Source organism: Elephas maximus, chromosome 2, assembly GCF_024166365.1.
Source record: "Elephas maximus indicus isolate mEleMax1 chromosome 2, mEleMax1 primary haplotype, whole genome shotgun sequence".
Lineage (NCBI taxonomy): Eukaryota > Metazoa > Chordata > Mammalia > Proboscidea > Elephantidae > Elephas > Elephas maximus.
Window position 1 is genome coordinate 105,112,367 of NC_064820.1, and position 27,068 is coordinate 105,139,434.

Genomic DNA, 27,068 nt, shown 5'->3' on the forward strand with positions numbered 1-27,068 from the left:
TTATATAACTCATAAAAGTTGAATTAAATAGGTTTTGAAGGAAAAGAAGAATATTAAAAAAAAAATGTGGGGAAAAGAAACTACCATTATGTTTGTCCTTGGATGTTTGATAAGAACTTTCAATTCTTTGTGGGGTATTTCTGAAGGAGCCACCAGCAGGCTTATCAGCACATCAATTCCTGGCATAATGACAGGGCCTTGTCACTTGTTTCTGATCAGCAGGTGATCTGGGACCTTATTCCCAAACTGCAGTAGAATTCAAATGCCATTAAACAGTACAAAAAGAGATCAATTTGGCATCTTAAAAATGTTTTAAAATTAGTTATTACTCCACAAATAGGTCTCACCGAATTTATGAAAAAAAAATCATCTAAATTCTGTTGGTTAGTTGTGAATAATTTACGGGGTTTAGTTATTCAGTACATTCATTCATTGCTTTCACATGTTAATAGCTGTCCACCCACTGTTCTCTCTGAATTGCATCTTAACAAGATTATGTTCCTTTTTTTAATTTATTGAACTAGCATGGAATATATTTATATAAAAATTAGTTGCTTAAATACTTCCTTGATGAAAAACATAGCTGTTGTAATTATATTATGAGTTTTAATCAGGAGAAAAAATGGCCTTTGAAATTTTCTACCTCATTTTATGTTTGTGTGTGTGTGTGCTTTTCTTTCATTATATGATTAGGTATCTTTGTGATTTAATTGAATTTTTATATAAAAAACATGTGACAGGACAGTAAAAGTTTGTTTTGAAAGAAATCTTACGGAAACAATTAATAAATTAATATGACTAACAGAAGACCTGTTTTCTCTGAAAATACTGTTCTTCCAGCAGAGTTCATATATTTCACAATAAAAGACACTCTCGTTTGCTTTGGGTTTAGAAGAAAATTCTCTGAAGCTAGTCCAAAAATGTCCTGTGCTCAGTTTTTTTAATGCAAGTTTCCTTTTGGGGATTCATTATAATTGTTGCCAGCCTAACAAGTACCTCTTCATATAATACAATACTCAAATACCAGCTTATGAAGATGGTTCTCTGAAAAGAGGAAACACATTTTTTACTTGACTAGAATCAAGATGGGGCTGTTTGAAGATCATAAAAACCTGTGGTCCTCAAACCTTAGTGTACAAGAGACTCCACGGGAGGGCTTTGTTAAATGTGTGTTTTCAAGCCCCATCCTCCAAATTGCTGTTCCCACAGGTGTGGACTAAGGTTCGGGAATAAGAAGTTGTGAGTACTACCAAGTGATTCTCATGCCGATTGTCCAAGGACCCACTGATAATGGAGAGAATGCTTATTGAATCGCTAATGCAACTATTTAAGGTCAAAATGAAAAATTGTTGTTGTTAGGTGCCATCGAGTTGGTTCTGACTCATAGTGACCCTATGTATAATACAATGAAACACTGCCTGGTCTTTTGCCATCCTCTTGATTGTTGTTATGCTTGAGCCCATTGTTGCAGCCACTCTGCCATCTCGCTGAGGGTCTTCCTCTTTTTCCACGACCCTATACTTTACCACGCATGATGTCCTTCTCCAGTGACTGATCGCTCCTGATAATATGTCCAAAATAATTGAGACAATGTCTCGCCATTCTTGCTTCTAAAGAGCACTCTGGCTGCACTTCCTCCAAGACAGATTTGTTCGTTCTTTTGACAGTCCATGTTATATTCAATATTCTTCACCAACACCACAATTCGAAGGCATCGATTCTTCTTTGGTTTTCCTTATTCATTGCCCAGCTTTTGCAAACATATGAAGCAACTGAAAACACCTTGGCTTGGGTCAGGCACACCTTAGTCCTTAAAGTGACATCTTTGCTTTTGAACACTTTCAGGAGATCTTTTCAGCAGATTTGCCCAATGCAATGCGTCTTTTGATTTCTTGACTGCTGCTTCCATGGGTGTTGATTGTGGATCCAAGTAAAATGAAATCTTTGACAACTTCAATCTTTTGTCCATTTACCATGATGTTGCTTATTAGCCCAGTTGTGAGGATTTTTTTTTAACTACTTATCTATTGTCTATTTAGTGTTTTTCCATTCTCACCCCCTCCCCTCCCTTGTAACCATCAAAGATTGTTTCTCTTTGTGTGTAAACCTTTTTATGAGTTTTTATAGTAGTGGTCTCATACAATATTTGTCCTTTTGTGATTGACTTATTTCACTCAGCATAATTCCTTCCATATTCATACACGTTGTGAGATGCTTCACAGATTCATCATTGTTCTTTACCATTGCATAGTACTCCATTGTGTGTATGTACCACAGTTTTTTTATCCACTCATCTGTTGATGGGCATCTAGGTTGTTTCTATCTTTTTGCTATTGTCAACGATGCTGCAATGAACATGGGTGTGCATATGTCTGTTTGTGTGACAGCTCTTATTTCTCTAGGATATATGGATTTTTGTTTTCTTTATATTGAGGTGTAATCCATACTGAAGGTTGTAGTCTTTGATACTCATCAGTAAGTGCTTCAAGTCCTCTTTACTTTCAGCAAGCAAGGTTGTGTCATCTGCATAACACAGGTTGTTAATGAGTCTTCTTCTAATCCTGATGCCTCGTTCTTCATATTGTCCAGCTTCTCAGATTATTTGTTCAGCGTAGAGATACCAAAGACCAGATGAGTTGTGGAGTGACATTGAGGACATCATACATGAAGAAAGCAAGAGGTCATTAAAAAGAAAGGAAAGAGAAAAGACCAAAATGGATATCTGAAGAGTCTCTGAAACTTGTTCTTGAAAGTTGAGTAACTAAGTGAACAGAAGAAATGAGGAAGTAAAAGAGCAGAAGATTTCACAGGGCGGCTCAAGAAGAGAAAGTATTATAATGACATGTGCAAAGATCTGGAGTTAGAAAACCCAAAGGGAAGAATATGCTCACCATTTATCAAGCTGAAAGAACTGAAGAAAAATTCAAGCCTCAGGTTGTGATAGTGAAGGACTCCATAGGCAAAATATTGAAGGACACAGGAAGCATCAAAAGAAGATGAAAGGAACACATAGAGTCACTGTACCAAAAAAAAAAAAAGGAAGATTAGACAACAATAAATCCTCTTAGTATACTAGAAATAGAAGGAAATCTCCTTAATTTGATAATGATTATCTACTAAAACCCATGGCAATACACACAGCTGTCAGTGAAGTGATAGATCTATTTTCTATAAATCAGAAATGAAACTTGTGTAGTGCTGTCACTGCTTCTAGTCATCATTATTAGAGGTCTTATTCAGTGCACTAAGACAAGAAAAATATATAAAAAGCATAGGATGAGAAAGGTAGACTCAGGACCGTGATTACATGCTGAAGATATTGTCTAAGTAGAAAAGACAAGGGAATCTACAAATTACTAGCATTAATAAGAGTTTTTCAGAGGTACTGGTTTTAAGATCTGTATATATAAAAAAAAGGCATTCCTAAAACCAGCAACACATATGTAGGAAATATAATTTTAAAAGTATATACTGTTTAAATTAGTTACCCAAATGATAAGATTCCTAGATTCAAACTTAATTAAGTGGTGTGAAGCTTCTATATTAAAAAAAACCTTTGCCGTCAAGTCAGTTCCAACTCATAGTGACCCTATATAAAATAAAATAGAGGAGGTAATAAAAAACTTTTCTGACAGATGTTAAAGAGTTATACCATTTATTAGCATACAGATGCCAATTATCTCCAAATTAATCCATTATTTTTACTGAAATTTGAATCAAAATTCTCATCTACTTATTCTCTATAATTGATGGCCATTTATGACTCCCACCTCAGCCTCCAGTTCCTTGTGATATATATTCACTTGGATTGCCTTGTTGGGATCCCATTGCCTCCTCAGGCTGCCTTACAGGGCAACGTTCCTTTCTTTTAAGATAGCTTTAAATCATCTTTGCCTCTTGCCCAATGGTGATGGTGGTGATGTGGTAGTCTCCAATTATAACCTCTTTCTCTCACTGGGTAGTAGTATTTTTTTTTTTTTAAATCTGACGCAATTTTTTTTTAACATCGGTTTCTCACAGGAATGTTAAAAGCATTAATGGTCCATTTGTTACAATAATGAAAAGTTTGTCCTTTGAGAAGAGTGTACCTAAGAATAATAGTTAATAGCCATAAGATATAATTTTCACTTTGCCCCAAGAGAACAGAAAATATATTCTTAAATGTGTGGTGAATATTTAAGGAGGCTTTAGTCTTAAAAAAGAGGATTTAAATGGTCAAAGTTCTGGAATAGATATTTACCTCAAGAGGTTGTGAGAATTAGAAATAAGAATAGTGAAGTATGTGGCCTATAGTGGGTGCTCAGTCATTATCAATTCCAGAGTCCTTCCTCCAGGAAGCTCTCCCACTGACTGTAGCATCTAGTACTACAATTTGGAAGACAATTAATTTCAGTTTCTTATTAGAATCAACCTCTTATTAACCTTCTTTCGTTTTCCTATGTGTAAAAGTAGTTGAGTAAGAATATCAAATAATTTTGGCTAAAGGAAGACTATATCTTATGTTAGATATAGAGCTATACTATATCCTAAATTTCTCCATGATTTTGACATTTTACTGAGTTCAGTCTGGGAACATTAGTCTCACTGTGTGGATTAGAGAGTTCTGACTTGGGTACTGTGATTTCAAGATGTCCTCTGTCTCATGATAAGATATATATATTTTCTGTCTCATGATAAGATATGTATAGAAATGATGGCTTTGGTTAAAACAAAAGTACAACTTTGTTAAGGGTAGATAGACTTGACTGTATTTTAAAAAGACTGAGTTGAAAAGTGAAAAAGTTTTATTTTTCTTTCAAGAAAGAAAACAGATGGTAAGAAATGCTCTGAACTGACATGTCTGTCTGATGGGTGAGCCTGGGATTGGCTTTGTGAAAAGTGAGAATTGAGAAATAGAGAAAGATGGTGTTGACAAGAAGTTGAATAATTTTGTAATATCACTCTGGGGGGAAGGAGAGTTGAACTTATGACCACTGGCTTCACAGGCTTGTGTGGTATAGCAGAGAACATGACCGTGTTTAGTCTGAGGTCTACCTCATACCCACAAATCCACCACACAACTACACACACTATGTCCCTATGCCTAGAAAAAATAGAGAGATGTTATCCTGTGAGCAAGCATGTGGTGTAGGCCTTAGAAGTGTATTGAAGAAAATAATTCAAAGGCTTTTTGATCAGGCTGAAGTGCCTGTTCTAACAGGGTGTCTCACGCTTTTGCTGAAACATGTATTTTTCTAAACATATAACCTTTGTAACACCTCCTGGGGCCAGCAACTCAAGAAATATTACCTCTGTGGTCAAAAGGAGGTTGTGGAAAGACAGTACCCAAGGAACAGGCCTTCGTGCCAAGCTTGTAGCAAGCCTAGTACCAAACCTCCTCAAGAAATGTTTTACTTCCAGGAAGACATTTTTACAACCTATTCTGAAAAATGTAGCCCTGGTGGCATAGTGGTTAAGAGCTCAGCTGTTTACCAAAAGGTTGGCAGTTCAAATCCACCAGCCCCACCGTGGAAACCCTATGGGGCGGTTCTACTCTGTCCTATAGAGTTGCAGTGAGTCAGAACTGACTCGATGGCACCTGAAAAGAACAATCTGAAAAACGTACATTATAAGCATCTTGTCACTATGGCCGTTGTATGTGCCGGCCGGAACTCCTGCAATTAATTCAGGAAACCAATCCTTGGGAGCCCACCTATACTAATGTACCCAATCATACAAGGCATTTGATGCCAGTAGAGGACCCTGGCCCAGGCCAGAGAAGAAATTTCATTTTAAAATAGCGGTTTTCTCTTCTGTGCCTAATCTTTGGTTACCCTTAAAATATACCCTAAAGGAGACATTTTTTTCTCTGCGAGTAAACAGACGCAAGATGTGGACAGTCTTTCCCAAAAGACCCTTGACCTGTGACCAAGCAGATATAGGATGTCGAAAGCAGTTCCCAGGTGCTTTTTCCTCCATGGTCAGGCAGATGAGAGGGTAGATAAAACCTGGACCCGGAGGGTCTTGACGCACTGCATTATCAGCCTCCTTTACGGTGGACCCCCGGTGAAAGAGATGCTTGAAAAAGCGGCTTTAATGACATATTCCCAGAGAAACATGACCTGTAATTGTCTTGTCACCCCGTATGCTCTCTACCCTCACATACCCCTGTAATTATGATCAATAACCCAATCACTTATCCCCACATATACATTTATGTCCAATCTCGAAGATGGCTTTGGATTGTCCTGCCTCTAACTTCCCCCATCACTTTCTAAACAATGGCAACATTTCACCCTGAGTGCCTGATTCTGCTCCATAAGAAGCCACGGCACCCGGCCACTCTTTGGAATCACTAGGTTTCACTTTGTGTGAGCTGGTGATTCCACATTCGAATGTAGTCATTAACCTTGAATAAATCCCCTGAATTTTATTTTAAGGTCTGAGTAATTTCTGGCGAGGACAGACTACAATCCCTGGATCATTCTGATCTGGGTTTCAATTCTGATTTTGCCCCTTCCTTAACTGGATGTGATAGGTATGAATCACTATTTTCAAAAAACTTGGTGGTGGAAGTAGAACAAAACTTCAGGCTGAGGAAGTGTTGTGGGAGGAGGGTTAATATAAGAGTTTGAGCATGTTTATAACCTGAGGGCTGGGAGAGTTTGAGAAGGAAGCAAAAGGAGTGTTATGTAAGTCAATTTTTTCTTATCTGAAAAATAAGTATAATACATATCTTTAATTTTTTTTTATTAGCAATAAATGAGATAATCATATTTATATTATATACGCATATGTATATGTGTGTATACAAACATACACATACATACACATGCAAACGTGTGTAAATATATACATATACATATTTATATGTAAAATCAGTGAGTCACAGGGCACAGGGCACCAAAAAAAATCCCAACTCGTTGCTCAAATCATTCCAACTCATAGTGACCCTATAGGATAGAGTAGGTACTCAATAAATCGTACCTGGAAGCAAAACTGGTAGTATCTCTGGAACATAAGATAAAATTGGGTGGTTAAGTGCAGCTAAAACTGTACTGCTAGCAGTACTTCCCAACTGAAATTCCTCATCTGAACCACAGGAAATTATTTCGGTGACTATTTTCTCAATTCCCCCAAGGATGTTACATAACTAGTACCATTTTAGATGTGTAGCAGAGAATTTAATTCATTACATACAATGGTTGCTTTAGGGCATTAGGGCTTAAATTATCTTGCAAAACCAGTTGAGAAAATTTGGTTAAATTTATCTAAATAGAACATGCATAGATACAAAAATGCCAACTTATAGAAATGCTAAATTATGCTCCACAATAGCATACTGAAGCCCAGTTACAGAACTCTTTTGAGAATGCAAGCTGTGAGCTGATCTAAAAACTTTAGATGCGGGCAAGTCTTTGTACTTAATCATTTATTTTTGGAGTCAAGCCTCTTATTTATGGGGGTGCCTTTATATGCATTGTCTTTTTTTTTTTTAAGATATAGGATGCGTCATGGCATTTAAAGACAAGACTTGGACCTCAGACAGATTGAAGTTCTCATTCCAGCCTCACCACTCACTATGTGTGTGCACTTGGTGATTTCAGTTGAATTATCTGAGTCTCAGATCCCTCATGTACAAAATCAGATTATTCATTATTGTAAATACTAAGTGATATATACATACATAAAGTGTTTTTAGAACAATGGATGGCACATAGTATGTAATAAATTGCAAACATAAATTTTATTAATTGAGAATGATACAATCTATTTTAAAGATATACATGCACAATGATTTCCTTACTACTGTTATTCAATGAATATTGTCACTATTTCCAAAGGACCAAAGTATTTGTGTTAATTGCCTCATATACATGCAAAAGCTGGACAACAAATAAGGAAGACCAAAGGAGAATTAACACCTTTGAATTGTGGTGTTGGCGAAGAATGTTGAATATACCATGGACTACCAAAAGAATGAACAAATCTGTCTTGGAAGAAATACAACCAGAATGCTCCTTAGAAGCAAGGATGTCGAGACTATGTCTTACATATTTTGGACATGTTATCAGGTGGAATCACTCCCTGGAGAAGGATATCATGCTTGGTAAAGCAGAGGGCCAGGGAAAAAGAGGAAGACCCTCAACGAGATGGATTGATAAACGGTGGCTGCGACAATGTGCTGAAGCATAACAAAGATTGTGAGGATGGAGCAGGGCTGGGCAGTGTTTAGTTCTGTTGTACATAGGATCACTATGAGTTGGGACTGACTCGCAAGCACCTAACAACAGTGACAATCAATTATGATACACTAGGTTATGTTGTAATAAAAACAACCCTCAGATTACTGGAGCTTCAAACAACAAATGCGTTTCACGTGTCAACAATGCAGATGGCGGGAAGGCCTGCTTTACATCATCTTCTCTCTGGGATTCAAGCTGATGGAAACTTTACTATTGAGAATGTTTTGGGTCAAAATGTCAAAGGGAGTAGAGGTCTGGAAACTTAAGCACTGCCAAATGCTTCTACATAGAAAAGACATTGCCATTTCTACTCACATTCCATCAGCGAAAGAAACTCACATGGCTATGCCCAACCACAGTATCTCTGAGAAGTGTAGTTATAGCAAGTGGTCAGGAGTAGAGGAGAAGTAAACACTGGTAAAGAAGGAGTGTCTACCCTAGTAGGGTAGGGCAAATGAGCTTTGAGATAAATGAGCCCCCGAATTCTCTAACTAAAATTGTAGGTACTGACACAAACAACAAAAATCAAGAATTTCACTTATACAGAACAGTTTTATTATTATTTTATGTAATAGAATCAATTCTACCTTTTTTTACTGCTCAAAATAGAACAAATACTGGTGTCTTCTGAGTCTAGTGGAGCTGATGGTCCAACAGAAATTGTTAAAATCTGTAATGTGTTCTCTCAATTCTACAATTTAATTCATTTTTCCCTTAGATTCCATTGAAATGATCTGTACATTTATTTTATAACATATATCCTGGGGACGTCGGAATTTATATAGAAGTCTTAAAACAGAACTTTCTGGGACCTGAAACAAAACAAGTTCAATATCTGAAGACCAATGGAAACTTTTGTGTCATTTGGAAGAAGAAAAAAGAACAGTAAGTGCTAAACTGACCTATAAGAATATTATGCTATCCTAACTATTTTTTTTTAACTAATAAGAGCTTTTTCTGTAATAATGAAATATTTATGTTAAAAAATAGTGCTTCAATTAGTAGTGTCATAACTATTATCTGTAGATAAGGCACGACTTAGAACAAGAATAAACAAAAACAAAATTTTAAGTGTAATCCAAGACCTCTCCATTAACTAACTACTTAACAGACAACTTATTCATTGTTACTTATTGTCATCCCTCAATACGTGGAGACTCTAGGCACAACAGAACAGAAAGCTGCCCAGTCCCGCACCACCCCCGTGACTGGTTTTGGATTGGACTGTTGTGATCCATAGGGTTTTCCTTGGCTGATTTTTGGCAGTAGACTACCAGACCTTTCTTACCTATAATTACCAAACCCAAACCAAACCTGTTACTGTAGAGTTGATTCCGACTCATAGTGACCCTATAGGACAGGGTAGAACTGCCCCATAGGGTTTTCAAGGTTGTAAATTTTTACAGAAACAGACTGCCACATCTTTCTCCCACAGAATGGCTAGTGGGTTCAAAATGCCAAACTATTAGTTAACAGCCAAACACTTAACCACTGCATCACCAGGGCTCCTAGTACCTATAACTAAAAAATCCTGAGAGGGTTTTTCTGTAAACTGGGTGATAATATGTACAAGTGTTATGAAAGAGTTGTTATGTACAATACTAAAACTAAAATTACTGTGCCCTAGATTTTGTTTTCCTAATGCTAGATGCTGTTGATAAAAAGATGTGTGGATTTTTCTGGTTTTTAAGTTTAGGCTACATTGTGTGGTTCATCATTATCTCAAATAAATCTACTCCAAACTTTTGTATTTCTCTAAGGAAGTTTATTTAAAAAAATTTTTTTTTCTTTTAACCGTTTTCTTCCTTGTTGGTATTCACTTTTAGGGAAGAGACCTTGTTATATCATCAGTGTATTTCTTTGGGATCCTTTTTTTGTTTGTTTTTTTAATTCTTATATAGAGATCTGATTCTTTCTATTTATATTTGACCAGTTAATTAAAGGCTCTAATATGATGAAAACAATAAACGCTTCCTATGACAAAAAGCTGGCATGTTAGGATTGACCATTTCTGAATTCTTTATTTTTTAAGCAGGCAGCCTAATATCTTCTCAAATTAATGCAGATAATTACAATGTTTTAAAAATTTGGTGAATGACCATCCTACATAGTTATATCAGGAAAGGTGTTAAAAGGCAATGCAGCTGGTTCTCCTTTTCTAACAGGATCAAGGAATTCTCACTTTATCTTCATTCTGCCCTCAGAAAAGAGTACTTCCATTCCTTTCATGGTTAATGGGGCATTGCCGCAATTGCTTCCTTCCTACTCTAGGGCTCTAATCAAAGGAAGATTAGTGATAGGGCATGTCACAGTTATTCGTGACAAGAGAGCATGAAGCTTTTCTCTCTTTCCCATCTATCTCTTATAGACAGGTGACTTAAAGAAACCACTTGATCATTATTTCAGGTTACAAAACAAGCAACAATTCTGCCTTGTCATGCAGGTATAATGCAAACTTCTCCTCTATTAAATCACTATCAGGTAATGATTTAGAAAGAAATTGGCCAGAGCCTTAAAATAGTTTTCCATTTTCAACAGGTATACCCTGCTCTACCTGTGTCAATTCCCTGCACAGAGGGCCTGGGTAGGCTTGGTGCTCGTTAGTCTTTGGCTCCTTCTGGACTGTACTATATTGGTAGTCAGGTGAAAAATCTCTGCGCAGAGGTGCGGGGGTAATTTTGCAACCTAATGACAGGTCACATCTGCAGGAGGAGCACACTTGAGGAAACAAATTGCTTTTGTAATAGGGCCCTAAGCCTAGGAGAAAAAGATGGACCACTAGTTATTAACTGGACACCAGAGGCTGATTTTTGAAATTGATGGTACCTCCTTACTTATTACTCTAAAATGTACAAAAATTAATGTTAATATTGATCATTAGGCTATAATCCTTATTCTCTGCTTTCATTAGAAATGCCACTTACAGATTCGTATATAGATACTGGTATAATGTATGGTAATCATTGTGGAATTTTTGAGTATTAAAAAATGGGAGGCCCACCTAAGGGTAACTTTAAGATTTGGAACAGAGTTCTGTCGAAGGGATTTTTACTTGCTGATTCCAGTAGTGATGGTGAAGAAAAGAGCAGTACAGGTGTGCCCCATCAGTTAAGTCATTTAAAAGTGAGCTGCTGCCCTAAGGACAAAGAAACAAACGTGACAGAAACTTGATGCACCACTGATTCTGGACTTGAGGGTCCTGGAAACAATCTGAGGCTGAAGATATGGAAGGATGGAAAAACTAGGATCCTCAAGGAGGCCACAGGGCATATGATGAAGCCAAGAAACCTGTTTATTTGTCAATCACTGGGAAAGATGTTGTTGTTGTTAGCTGCTGTCTCATGGTGACCACATGTGTAGCAGAGAAGAACTGCTCCATAGGGTTTCTTGGCTGTAATGTTTATGGAAGCAGATATCCAGGCCTTCTATTCCATGAAAACACTGGGTGGATGTCTTAGTTATCTTGTGTTGCTGTAACAGAAATACCTTAAGCAGATGGCCTTAACAAAGAGAAATTTATTTTCTTACCATCTAGTACACTAGAAGTCTAAATTCAGGGCTTCAGCTCCAGGGGAAGGCTTTCTTTCTGTCGTCTCTGCAGGAGTCATCTCATCAGTCTTCAGGTGGACTAGGAGTTTTCCGCATAGGAACCCAGGTTCTAAGGACGTGCTCTGCTCCCAGCGCTGCTTTCTTGGTGGTATGAGGTCCCCAACTGTCTGTTCACTTCTCTTTCCTTTTATCTCTTGTAAGATAAAAGGTGATGCAGCCCACAGCCCAGGGAAACTCCCTTTACATTGGATCAGGAATGTGACCTGAGTAGGGGTGTTACATCCCACCCTAATCCTCTTTAACATACCCCAATCTTGCCTCATTAACCACAGGCAGAGATGAAGATTTACAACACATAGGAAAATTACATCAATCATGAAATGGAGGACAGCCACACAATAGTGGAAGTTACAGCCTAGACAAGTTGACAGATATTTTTTGGGGGAAACAATTTAATCCATAACTGCCTACCTTTAGGTTAACAGCCAGTCGCAAACTGCTTGTGCCACCTGGGCTCTTGGGAAAGATAGAGAAGACGTTTAAGATCTTGAAGTTTTCTGAAATATGTTTCCATAAGCCATCTGCAGATTAAAGATCTATTACGTTTTCAAGTAATTAAACTTTATTCTAGGCTCAGTCTCAAAAAATTCCTGACAAGAAAAGCATCGGTTTTCCGGTAAGGAGTCCATGGAAGTAAGGCATGTTTATCCATCCTCTTCCTTACTCCCTCCTCCTCAAACAGTCACCAAGCTCATGAGGTAACTATCTATACAGGGGTTATAACTGTGACAGAATCTCAAAGAGGAAGTGTTGTGCTGGCATAAACTGGACCCAAGTTTGACTAAACTCTGTCACTTACGAGTTACTTTTTTAGCATCAGATTTTTTATCACTGAAATGAGGCTAACAACATCTACCTCACATTAATGTGAAGATTATATATTAAATGAGACTATATATGTAAAACACTGAGTAAAGCACTTAATATAGAGAAGATACTTAACTAGAGGTTTATAATTATTATGATTTGCCTCATCTGAGTCAGAATCATCTCTGGAACCAAGGTTCTCACCCACTGGTGTTCAACAATCAGAAGTGTAACTCAGAATCTCCTGGAGTGGGGACCAGGCATTTGTAATATGGGAAAACCTGGAGAGGAGATTCTGACAGCATCTGTCTTGGGATATGCAACTTGATGCAATTCATATCCTTGGACCTGGGCTGTCTCCTGCTGCGGTGAAACGCGCTGCTGGGAGGCAGGCAGAATGCAGCAGTGGGTGAGGATGGAGCCCCCCGAAGCCTCTGGCATAGCCGGTCTGCAATCTTGAAGGTATAGGGAAAACCCAGGTTCTCGCCTCTACAAAATAGACTCCTCGAATGCAGAATAGTATTTTTCTTTGGGTATCTATTTTATAAAGACTTATCGTAATGTTTACCTTAAAGTAATATTGTCTGTAAAACTATTGTTAGAGGTTAGGAGCATGACATAGTGCGATTTCCTTGGGTCCTGGACTCCTTAGGACAATTCTATTTTCTTCGGTTCCAACATGTAATCCCTTGGGAGTCTAGGAGTTAACCTCTTAAGCCAGTTCAACAGAGTAATTGAATCTGAAATTTCTAAAAAAGGGCTCTTAGAATTTAATGTTTCTCCTCTATCAAAGGCATTGAGTTTTATATAATTCATGCCTATGAGTGACAGTTTGTGTCCTCATTTACAAACTTCCAACCTAACCACCCATCTTCCAAAAGTTTTCATCTCCTTTACCGAGACAGAAATAAGTTAAAGAGTTGTGGGGGAAGTGGGGATAGAAAGGAGGGGATGGATTCATGATCTATTTAGGAGGTACAATTGATAGGAATTGACTGGGAGGGAGAGTATTCACTGAGGTTAGTATCCAGGTTTCAAGATGGCACAACTAGATGGATATCAGTATAATTTACTAAAATAGAAGCATAGGACCAGGAATCAAGTTTTGAAGTGAATGATTTAAATTTGGGTTAGGCTATGTTGAGTATGAAGTACCAGATGGGATAACTGGTAGGCAATTTTATATACGGTTTGGGCTAAGGGGAAAAGTCTAGATGTAAGAGCTAGAAAATTAGAACTGTAAACAAAATCCTTGGGTTCTTGTCCTGTCCTATTAGCTGATCAAAATAAGTTGAATGCCAATTGCAAGGGAAACAGAAAGTGGCAATTTATTGTCTGCACAGGCAAGGAGAAATGTGGGGCCTAGCAGCTGAAAGACCATGCACTCCCCGCTTGAGGGGATCAGGACCTTTTATGTCCTTGAGTCCCCAGGGGGCAGGGATTGACTCCTGAAACCCTACACCCTGAGACCTCTCATGCCCAAATCTGAAGATCTGGGTCCTGAGTCATGCTGAGTCACTTCTCATAGGAAGTCTGCGTTGTGGGACCTCTTACTTTGCAAAGGGGCTGTGTTGCCAGAGAATATTTCCCCTCCGGCAATGCTCAGGTCTGGTGTCAGGTAAGGACACGGTTCCTCAGATCTGTGCATGTGGCCCATGCGTGCAAAAAGATCTGGCACCAAATACAAACTACAGTTAGAGACTGCTGTTTGCAAGGGCAGCGAATGAAGTGGGGGCAGCCATGGCAGAGCAGGGTTTCAGAACCAACCTTATTTAGAAGATTTTGCAGTCTGCAATTAATTGTATACATTTAACTGCCTAGATAATTTTGTTATAACTGTAGCCAAATTGTGAGAATTAAGTAATTTTTATTTTTAATGGCAAATCCCAAAGGAACCTACCAAGTTATAGCTATGTAGGATGCACTTATATCTGGATAGTCCTTAACAAATATCTGAGTCTTAATCTGAAGCACAGCAAGGAACCAGCTTTCCCTACCTGATCCAACCCGAAACCAGCCAAACCCACTGCCGTTGAGTTGAGTTGAATTCAACTCATAGTGACCCTACAGCATGGAGCAGAACTGCCTCATTAGCTTTCCAAGGAGCAGCACAGAGCAGAACTGCCTCATTAGCTTTCCAAGGAGCGGCTGGTGGATTCAAACTGCTGACCTTTTAGTTACAGGCCGAATACTTAACCACTGTGCCACCAGGACTCCATTGATTGAACATGCATCCCCAATCACCAGGAACAGAGTTACAACTGAATTGGATAGTCTTACGTGTAGGTTAGATTTAGTAAAAAAATTTAGTAGTGGGTAGGAAATATGATATAATTTTAGAGTACTTCCCTGTATCCCCACCTGTTTTACCCAAATCTCCCTTTCATCCTCACTAATGCATGCAATGCATATAGAAAAGGGAAAGTCTCTTCAACAGAGCAGTATTGCCTACCCAGCTACTCTGCCTAGTTGGATACAGCAAAGAGGCAGATGAAATAGTCCAGTTCCATTCATTTGGCCCCACTAGCCAGGGTAATCTAAAGACACAATCAAGTTGTCTGTTTTTCAATTGGTTAACTGCTCAATTCTACCATAAGGAAAAAGTTATTACAAAGTATTGGAAAGCCTTGGCACATTACTGAGAATGTGCATCCTCAAACAGACCATTTTCTGTTTAAGGAAAACTGATTTATGAATTCTTATTTCAGTACTGACCCTAATTTCAACTGAACAATAGAATAACACCTGAGCTTTTATCCCCACTCTATTACCCCCCATAATAACCCCCATAGCGACCCTATAAAACAGAGTAGAACTGCCCAGTCGTGTTTCCAAGGAGCGGCTTGTGGATTCAAACTGTCCACCTTTTGGTTAGCAGCTGAGTTCTTAATCACTGTGCCAACAGGGCTCCCAGGCTATTACAGTAAGTTGCAAAACAATGCGTGAAATTTCCAGAAACAAGCACAGACATGAAATCTAGAAATTTAGCAAATAGTCATCAGATATTGGTAGAAAATACCTTTTCCAGAGTGTGTAAATAATAACACACACTACAAACCTCTACCCTTTATACTTTTCCTTTTATCCCCCATAGTAGAACTCTCTATAAGTCAGAATATATAAGAATCCACTTGTTGGATGAACCTACTAAGTTGCCATGGTGACTCTTTTTGTCCCTAACAAATGCTAGTGATATTGACATTGAGTTGGTATGACTTTCCTTTTCTTAGTGTTATCTTCTTCCTTAGGCAATTTGCTGTGTCATCTCATTATATTCATGTCTTGAAAGAGGAACCTAGTTCTAAAGCTTGATGTGGTTTATTGATCCTAAAAGATAAGGTAATTCACTGGCCAACATAATTCAAGTTTCCAAAGAAAAAAACTCTGAACTATGCTTTTTTTCATGAAACAATCTGAAATGGAAGCCTCAAAATTCTGGTCCTTGCTTAGCATCCTCAAAATATTTTATTCAGATCAAAATCCAGTCCTTAGCATTAATTTTTTATTCATTTTTTATCACATATCCGTTTAAGCAGCAGTAAGATTTTTCCATTTGTATAACACTGGTAATTATTATCAATTGTTATCTAAATCTGATTCATTCCAATCATTGTACCTTTTACTGTGTGGTTGATGTCAAAAGTTTGAAATTTTGTATGTATTAAATATCTTCTGAAAGATTATACCCTAGAAATGTGACAGAAAGCACTTGTGGCAGTGGACTATCACCTAACTACAGGATTAACAGAGAATGACCAGGTAATAAAAGGAATCATACATATTTTAAATCATCCAGAGTGAACCCAATTAGAATTTTGTTTCAGGAACATGAGGATGAATATTTATGGCTGAGACAGGCAGCCCTTGAATGGAATATTGTATCTCTTTTATTAACTCGGTTTGGAGGATACCATCAGAAAAGGTGTGATTTATTTATTTTTTACTGTGATCTCAGCCTTCAAATATTTTCTCCACAAACAGTACTTTGAGTAGAAGTAGTTCTGTGCTGTAGAGACTAATAAAACCACCTTGCATGGATTGAGTACTTACTGTCTGCCAATCGCTGTTTTAAAGAAATTTACAAGTGTTGTTCCGTTCTCACAGGTGATTCTACTTATTACTCCTGTTATAGGTTGAATTATGTCCCTCACAAAGTTATGGTGAAGCCCTAACTCCCAGCATGGAAATAGAGACCTTGATGTGAATGTGACCTTGATGGAAATAGAGACTTTGAAGGTGTGAGTTAAATTAATATGAGGTCATACTGAGGTAGGGTGGGCCATAATCCAATATGACTGGTACCCTTATAAAATGAGGAGAAGAGATACAGAGACACAGAAACACAAGGGTACCAACAGTGTGAAGAAAAGGCAGAGATTGGAATTATGCTGCAACAAAGCAAAGAATGTCTGGGGCTACCAGAAGCAGGAGCAAGAAGGACAAGTCATCCCCTAGAGCCTTCAGAAATCATCCCCTAGAGCCTTCAGAGAGAGCATGGCCCTGCTGACATCTTCATTTTGTATGTAAGCTGGACGGTAAGTAAGAAAAACTGAAGAAGAATTGACACTTTGAATTGTGGTGTCGGTGAAGGATATTGAATATACCATGGACTGCTAAAAGAATGAACAAATATGTCTTGGAAGAAGCACAACCAGAATGCTCCATAGAAGCAAGGATGGCAAGACTACATCTCACATACCTTGGACATGTTATCGGGAAGGATCAGTCCCTGGAGAAGGACATCATGCTTGGTACAGTCTCTGCAAAAAAAAGGAAGACCCTCAATGAGATGGATTGACACAGCGGCTGCAAAAATGGCCTTAAGCATAACAACGGTTATGAGGATGGTTCAGGACTCGGCAGTGTTTCATTCTGTTGTACACAGCGTCACTATGTGTCAGAACTGATTCTATGGCACCTAACAACAACAACAGCTTACAGAACTGTGAGTCAATAAATTTGTGTAATTTTAAGCCACCTTGTCTATGGTACTCTGTTAAGGCAGCCCTAGGAAACTAAGGGAACCTTGGTCGGGCAGTGGTTAAGATATATGGCTGCTATCCAAGAGGCTGGCAGTTTGAATCCACCAGCTGCTCCTTAGAAACCCAATGGGACAGTTCTATAGGTCACTCTGAGTTGGGATTGACTTGGTGGTAATAGGTTTGGTTTGGTTTAGGAAACCAAGACAATTCTTACGCTATTGATAAGAAAACCGACAAAGAGAGGTTAAGTAACTTGTTTTTTATAGGCAAGAGTTGAAGTGACTTTGCTGGTACAAAAGGCAAACGAAAACTAGACATATGGTCATTTACAAGAAAAAGAATAGAAACATAAGAAGGTTTTACTTATCAGCTTAAACTTGCATGAACTAACAGTGTGAGTTGACAATGCTTATCCACTTAAGATAAATCAGTTTATCATTCAGTACCCAAAACAAAAGGAAATTAGATGTGATTAACCAATCAAAACAAAGGGCAAGATACCTACCTAAAGATTTAAAAAGACATTGTCATTGTGTAAACTGAAGCTCCTCAGCTTGAGAATTCCCTGCTTGAAAACTGTTTTTTTTTTTTTTTGCTCACTAAACCCTTTTATTCTAATTGGCTCCTTGGTCAAATTTTTCTTTTGACAAGACTTCCAAATGTTCAAAGTCAGGCCACCGTTGGTGTGACAAGTACCTTCGAACCTAGCTTTTCTTACTCTGACTGGGTACTCTTCACATACTATCACCAATACACCATCACCAAGTAAGACTTTCCTTATTAAGATACAAGTGTGCAATATTTATTTAGAATATTTGTCTTTGATATAAAAATTAAGTTTCAAAGCATGGTCTCATCTCATGTCTAGCAGCCTTAGCTAAAACGTATTAAGTGCTGACTGTGTGCCTGAACGGTGCAAGCAGTTAACATGCTTGGATGCTATCTGAAAGGTTGTAGGTTGGAGTCCACCCAGAGGCACCTCAAAAGAAAAATTGGCAATCTACTAAAAAATGTTGAATACCCTATGGAGCATAGTTCTGTTTTATGCACATGGAGTTGCCATGAGTTGATATCAACTTCACAGCCACTGATTTTACGCTCCTGGGTCTTCAAAAGGGCCCAATAATAACAGCACCTTCCCTCTGCTCCTCTTCTAACCTGAGCTCTGACCAAAGTAAAAATAAGAAAAAGAGCAGATGGATGCCAAAAATCCCCTCTTTAAATGAGATAGGCTAAACTGGAAGACCTCACAATGGACAGGAACCTTCCTCCTACTTGGCAAGAATGTGTCCAGGTGAAATCTTACTCTCAAGAAGAGAGGAGGTGAGATGCCCTCTTTGTTCTTCTCAAGTTCACCAATAAGATTAAACCAGTCTTCTCTGGTGAAAAGAGAGAGGAGAGTTTGGGGGAGGCCAAGAGTGTTCTATGTCTAAATAGAAGGAAGTGTCATGTGTAAGGAATAAGTATTCTCCCCAGCACTGTATGTCAGGCATCATTCAAGGTGCTTTTTAATATGTTAACTAATTACATCCTCATAACAATCCTGTGACATGGATATACTATCATCACCCTTAAATTACAGAGGGAAAAATGAAGCAGAATATGGTTAAATACTCAGTTTAAGGTCATAGGATTAGTAAGTGGCTACACTGAAATTTGAATTCAGGCAGTCCGTGTCCAACAACAATTCTTTCTTGACCACTGCATTATATTGACTCATAACATCCAGGTGGAACACAAGAAGGCAGTGTTCATGAAAAAGGATTGTTTGAGTTTTGAGTTAAAGGATGAGTAAGATTCTGACAGGAGGAGGAGTCAGGGTGAAGAAGGCATTTCAAGCCAATGAGACACCATGGGAAAACACATGAAAATGGAAAAATGTAGAGCATAGGCTGGGAAAAATGAAAAGTTTATCTTTGTGTGTGTATGTGTGTGCATATGCCCACATGAGAGAGAGAATATGAATTACATAAAGCAAAGTACAAAAATGTTTCTGTAATGAAATGGAACAAGAGAACCAAGGCAATTAGACAGCATCATCTTTATCATTGATAAAGTAGAGAGCGAAAAAGAGAAAGACCCTCAAAGAGATGGATTGGCACAATAGGCTCAAACATACCTACTATTATGAGGATGGCATAGGACTGGGCAGTGTTTCATTTGGTTATACGTAAGGTTGCTGTGAGTTGGAACTGACTTGACGGCACCTAACAACAACAACAACATCATCATCATCAGTTGTGGAACTTTTGGGCAGTAGAGTTTATTCGAGAGTGGCATGCATGATGTAGGTTTTTGGTTGATTACGAAAGATGTCACAAGATTTCCACTGTATTGTCCTGCTCAAGTCCCTGTCTTGGTCACCGTGGCTTCTCAGAGTTTGATCTCTTGTCGATTGTTCTGACTGAACACCCTAAGTCCTATAAACTATAACATTTTTCTCCCCTGGAAGAGGATACTTAAAAGAATGAGTCAATGCCTTTCTCTGCTCATACTAACAGATGTTAGAAAGTAGAAAGAGCCCATAACCAGCTGTTTCATAGCCTGTAATTACAACCTTAATAAATGAATCATTTCCTTTGGCTGGCACTCGTGGGGTCTGAGCATAACATTAAGTGTGTTAGCCATTCTGGAAGCATTCCACTGACTGCTGATGTTTTAACATGGAGGTCTGAGAAATCACGCATACAACAAAAATGGCCCTGACTATATGTAAACGCAAGTTTAGCCATTGGTAGTGAGCGCATATGGAAAAGAAAAGAAGTCATCAAGTCCTTGGTAATGTAATTGGCTTGACTTATTAGGCTGTAGCCTAGAATATAAAAATCAAACTATAAAACATAATCTGCTGTACAGTGTGCTAATTAACCAGCTGGGCCAGCTTTTATAGACTTAATTTTACAGATTTCCTTGAAGACCTAATCTAGTTTGGTGACTCAGAGCTGTATCTCCCTCCTGCTGGGATTTAATAGTTACGGCTCCTGTTTTTTTCTTCGGGATGTCAGAGACCTCATCTTTACCTCGTTTGTCAGATGATATCCTTTCCACATAGAAATCCCTTTGTGAATATCGATATTAGACATTGCATTATAAAGTCCAGATTTTTCTACTACCTGCACAGATTTTTCTCTGTTGTAATTAATGGTCGTATTTCAGAATGGCAGGGTGAAATAGAGGAGACGGAACAAAGCAGCAACAAGGGCTGGATTGAAGATAAGAATGTGGGCTTGGAGTAAAGACAAAGTGAGAAATCAATCAGCTGCAAGCCTTTTCATGATATAGCAACGTGGAATGCAAAAAGGAGAATAAACAGCAAAAATCAGCTCTCATTGCAGCTTTAAGTTTGCAAATTAATCCACCTACAGAGATACATAGAACAATACAAACAAAATGTTTCCAAATGGCTTTTTTTTTTTAAGATAAAGATATACTTAATGCAGGAAATTTGTAAAATATAAAAGAAAAAACAAATCCAGAGATTACCATCGTGAGCATTTCATTGAATTTCCTTCCAACCTTTTTCTACTTAAACTTTACTTGCAATCATTCTGTATGTATAATTTTGTGTTCTCCTTGTTACATTCAGCATTATACCATGACCATTTTCTTCAGTCAGTATGAACCTTCTATGAACGACATTTGTATAGCTTTTTATTGCTGTTTTTTCTATCAACAAAATTCACACTTATTATGGAAAAATTTAGAAAACAAAGGAGATAAAGTTTCTATGACTCAAAATTGACTTGACGGCACCTAACAACAACGATGCCAATGGTAGTGTGTGTGTACATTGATACTAATTCTATAATCTATTTATTTTTTTATTTATGTACATCATATACGTGAGCACACTGTGATTACTTTGCAATGTGGTTTTTATTACTTAGCAATGTATACCAAGATCTTTCCATGTCATATATATTTTTTATATTATTTTAATATATAGTACTATTCCTTTATGTGTATATTACATAATTGATTTAACCAATCTTCTAGTACGGGATTCTCATGTTGCTTCCAAATATTTACTTTTACATATAATACTGCTATAAAAATTCCTATGAATATTTTGCCATTCTTTAGTTTTTTTTTTTTTAAATCTCTTTAAAATCTGTAAATTTGTCCCAATTAACAAACACCCTGCCAATTCCACCCTTGCATTCAACACTAATAGGATGATTCCCTCACTAATAGCCAATTTGATAGGCAGATGTTACCTTGTTGTTAAATGTGTATTCCTTTCATTTCTAATAAGATTTGATATTTTTAATATAGTTTTGGATAACTGTATATTGTAGCACTGCCCCAAAGGGTTTCCTATGCTGTAATCTTCACAGAAGCAGATCACCAGGTCTTTCTCCCACAGAGCTACTGGTGGGTTTGAATTGTCGACCATTTGGTTAGCAACTAAGCTCTTAACCATTGCACAACCAGGGCCCCTTGTATTTATTAGAAGAGAATAATTTGAAAGGAATTTGCAGGAGTGGAGAAAACTCTGCTTTTTCTCTTCCTCTCCTATTCCTCAAGCTGAATGAGGGAAGTATCAAGACAGCTTGACTTCATTCTTGGAGTGAGTTGGTGGGATACAGAAAATGGAGAAGTCTGAAGTCAGGAGGCTGGCTGAAGCAGAACACAAAGGCAGAGCCAAGGGAAAGGACAGCAGAAGGTGTGGCTACTGCATCCAGAATTTGGCAAGGTGGATTTAGAATGTTCCCCTAGAGCCGAAAGGTAGCTGACCATAAGCCACTTTGTGAGGATCTCCCCCATGCTGGCAATGCTATTTTCCAGTTTGTAGGCCACAGATTTCGGAGTCGTTGTAGACTCCTTTCTTTCTTTCATAAACCACAGCCAATCCACCAGTGAAATCTGTCAGCTCCAGAACCTAACCACTGCCTCCAAGGTTACAACTGTAGTGCAAGTCACCTTCATCTCCAGTTCTAACTGAATTCCCGGTTGTATTTTTGTCCCCTTCCTCCAATTTTTTTCAGCATAGTACCCAGAATGGTCCTTTTAATATTTCACTCGGATCATGATTCAGCTCTGCTCAAACCCTGCTTTCAATGGCCTCATGGCTACTCAGGGCAAGGGCTAAATTCTCAAAAATGTCCTATAAGATTTTATGTGATTTGCTTCCCATGCATACATGCATACCTTCCTTTCTTAGCTCATTTTCTACAATTATTCTCCTTTTCATTGTGCAACACGGTGGCCTTTCTACTATCCTTTTAGCCTGATAAATGTTAGCCTACCCCAGGGCCTTTGCACTTATCACCCCCTCCCCGGAACACATGTCCCTAGATATATGTATACTTATTCCTTAAGGTTATTCAGATGAAATTTCTGAGGTCAACCTTTCAGAGACTTCCCCTGACTACCTTTTATATATTAGCATTCCCTTTTGTCATGCCATGTCCCTAAATTCCATTGCATTGTTTTCAAGTACTTATCATCATGTGACATGTTTTTTTGTGCTATAACTAGAATGTGAGCTCTTGGAGAACAAGGAGTTTGTCAATCTTCTTTTCTGTTCTATCCCCAGCACCTACAATAGAGCAGGACACAGAGAAGGCATGCGATGAGTCCATGTTGAGTAAATGATGAGTGAACTGATTGAGAATCAAGAATCAATGTTTCTTCAGTTCAAAGATGCTTTTTTCCCTTTTCTTTGCTGTGTTACTTTTTAGTCATTTTGTTGTTGTTGTTAGCTGCCATTGAGTTGGCCCCGCTTTACCTCATGGTGACCCCATGCACAATGGGATTAGACAGTTGCGATCAATAGGGTTTTCATTGGCTGATTTTTCAGAAGTAGATTGCCAGGGCTTTCTACGTCATCTGTCTAAGCCTGGAGCTCCTAAAATCTGTTCAGCATTATCTAGCAACACATAAGCCTCCACTGACAGGTTGTCGCTGCACTTGAGGTACGTCGGCCATGAATCATACCTGGGTCCCCCTTGCGGAAGGTAAGAATTCCGCCACTGAACCACCACTTCCATCTTTTTAGTCATTTAAGACTGGTAAATTTTCATTCTCAAGAAACCTATTAATAATAAGTAGATATTCATGCTTCTTATGGCTAGAATTTTTTTATAATTATTAATAATAACTGATATAAAAAAATTTTTTTTATATGTGCAATTAATTCCATACCATTTGATATGATTTTGTACTCTGCTACAATGTATTATAGCAATTGGATCAGGATTACAACAACAGGTTCATTTGTAAGGAGGTGTGTTAGTTTCCTATTGCCGCTGTAACAAATTTCCGTAAATGTGGTAGCTTAAAAAACCCCAAATTTATTATCTTACAGTTCTGGGGTCAGATATCTGATACAGGCCTCAGTGGGGTAAAAATAGCTTCAGCAAAATTGCATTACTTTTGAAGGTTCTAGGTGAGAATCTATTTCCTTGCCTTTTCCAGCTTCTAGACACTGCCTGCCTTCCTGGTTCATGGCCCCATTCTGCCATCTTCAAAGTCAGCAACGTAGCATCCCTCTGATCTGGCCAGGAAAGGGCCTCCATTTTTAAGGATTCATGTCATTATATTGGGTCCACTTGGATGATCTTCCCAGCTCAAGCTCCTTAACCCTAATCACATCTACAAAGTCTCTTTTACCATATAAGGTAACACATTCACAGGTTCTGAGAATTAGGACATGGGTATCTCAGGGAAGTGGCAATATTCTGCCCATCACCTAAGAAAACATGACTGTCTTTCACGCTTCTCCCTATTAACCTCTAAGACTACCATCTTATTTTTGCCTTTCTTTTCATTCGGTTTTGTTAAAAAGGATGATAGTTATTAGTTCTCTTCACTTTTTATTTCACTCTCACTCTTTGCTCTCTTGTAATGAATATAACTTCAAATCCCACCAACATGTTGAAAATGTTCTCTCCAAGCCCAACATTGACCTTCTAATAACCAGACTTGATTTTTTTCCTCTGTGTGGCAGAATGTGTCTGAGAAACCAGTGGGCACTCACATCGTTCTCATAACAACCAGGATGGAAGAAGCCCAGTTGACCGTAGTCAGAATATCAGATTATCAGTCACTTTTTCAGTCTGGCCCTCACTGACTGCCAGAGGGCACTGCTCTGAAGTGTCTTGCTATTGGACAGCAGTGAATGCTATCCCAGCCCTGAGTGAGGGTGATTTCTGATGGACATAACTCAGCCATACCATTGTCATTGCTATTTCTGTGTTTTCAACCACACTTGTTAATCGCTATGTGCTGGGCACTGTGCCAACTACTTTACATAAGCTAGTTTATTTAACTCTCACAACAATCCAATGAGGTAGGCATTAGTTTTCTCAATGCACTGTTGAGGAAACTGAGATTCAGAGTTTAAATGAGTTTCCTGGGATATGAGGTAGAAGAACTGGAACGTGAACCCAGGCGTGTATGCCTGAGGTGCGTATTTTAAATGACGATAGACCTTCAGATCTCATGTGCCTGGTTGGTTATGGGTTGCTGTTAGATTCAGTTTAAAATTCTTGATATCATCTCTCCTTTTTTTCTTCCTGCCAGTGGGAACTCTGTCTGTTTCTCCCAGAACTATGGCAGTAATGAGGAGACCAAATGCCCAGTCTTCTGTGGACCAAAACCTTTGGATTCTGTTGTTTCTTTCATTCGGTCATTCATCAAATGTTTATTTAATGCCTATATGATATGCTAGGATAGCTCTGGTGCTGAGAACACAGCAAAATAGACAGACTAAGGCTTTTAATCTGGATAATGATTTGATGATCTACCTAGTGATACTGTGCAAAGAAGTGGCTTGATCAGAAACCACTGAGAAGTTATGAATGCCATAAAAGTCTGGAAAAGGAAGAATTGTTGTGCTAGATTAAAGGTGGCAGGAAACATCTTGGATTATCAGAGGAACAAATTCCATGTCTACATGTCCTACCATACTGGCCACCTTCTTTTTTATTCTATATACTTTGTCATGATGTCTCTTCACTTCAAACCACAACTGTCACTTTTGTACAAGAATTCTTTATCTCTGCCTCTCTTTGATGTCTTCTGCAAATGCTGGAGGCCCACAAACATGTTGTCTACCCAACTTTTTGTCTTGAACATCATGCTACCCCTTCGTGTTCAGCAAGACTAAAGTCAGCTCATACTTCTGACATTTCTTTTTCTATCAGTAGTACTGTTATGGAGCCATGGCGGTGCAGTGATTAAGAGTTTGGCTGCTAACCAAAAGGTTGGCAGTTCGAATTCACTAGCCACTCCTTGGAAACTCTATTGGGCAGTTCTACTGAGTCCTACAGGATCTCTATGAGTCAAAATCGATTTGACAACATGGGCTTGGTTTTTTTGGTAGGACTATTTATGCTTTCTTGGGCTTCAAACTTTAAAGCCATTTTCAGTCTTCTTTCTTCAGTCAACCAATCATTTAGTGTCATTGACTTGTACTACTTGATGCTCTTTATGCTATCGAAGCTCACTGTCCAAACATCACTGGGAACATACCTGTAGTCAAACAATGTTAGGTTTATTTATCTTGCTGTAGCAAGGGAGGACATACCCTAGGGAAACCTTGGAAGCCATTTCAGTAGGGGAAGTTGGAAGGAGCTTCTTACGGAATCTGGGCTTGTATTTGATGATTCTGAGGCAGCATTGGGGGCTATCAAAAAGCAGGATCATTCAGTGATTGGGGTTTTAATAATTTTTATCTAAAATGTGGGGGGATTAAGTGGAGTCTAGAGTTACCATTGGTAAAGGAACAAAGCCACTCAGAGAAAGATGATAGTGCCAGAAGAAGGAGATATTCAACCGTTTTTGTGGTCATAGAGTGACCTTGCCTATGTCTTGCTCTGAACATGGTGATGGAGTGGCCTGAGAATTACCTATTTCCTGTTGTGAACATCACAGCCTATTTTTAATTTTTTCAGTATGTACTCTGTCTGGGTATTTGTTACCATCTGTTACCTCACTTTCTTTCCTCGTTTGAGCTTATTCCCTCATTTCTGGGTAATTGGAGTCATTGCCTATCTTTTCCTTCTGCCTGTCTTGCTCTGCCTGCTCTACCTGTCCTCCACACATTTACCGAATCAGTGAAACTCTACTTTAACCTTGTTACTCCTATGCACAAAACACTTCAACAGATTTCTATTGTTTACCCCAAAAAAGTCTATCTCCTATTCTGATATTCAAGGGAGCCCATACTCTATTTCTAATCAGCCACTTCAATCTTCCCTCCCTGGATTTCCCTACTTTTCTATGTATTTGTCTATTAATTTGAACAGAATATTTGCATTCTATTCTTTATGCCACTGATACTCAAATTTAAAAGGAATCGATGTGCTTTGAAAAATGTGTATCCTTGAGGATAGTCTTCCTGAATCAGAACCTTGAAATAGCGGTGTAAGAGATTATTTATTTATTTATTTATTTAATAACATTTATTAAGCTTCAAGTGAACGTTTACAAATCCAAT

At 38.3% G+C, this 27,068-nt stretch overlaps 1 long non-coding RNA gene across 2 annotated transcripts in view; it reads left to right on the forward strand.

Moving 5' to 3' along the window:
* LOC126068367 (uncharacterized) overlaps positions 1-27,068 on the forward strand; it is a 411,592-nt gene that overhangs the window by 295,537 nt on the left and 88,987 nt on the right. The window contains exons 4-5 of one of the 2 annotated variants that reach the window (XR_007515655.1): positions 8,944-9,110; positions 11,827-11,916. The exons of the other annotated variant lie outside the window; for it this stretch is intronic. This is a non-coding gene — a long non-coding RNA (uncharacterized LOC126068367). Of the gene's footprint in view, positions 1-8,943; positions 9,111-11,826; positions 11,917-27,068 lie in introns of those variants that run through there. 2 annotated transcript variants of the gene reach the window in all.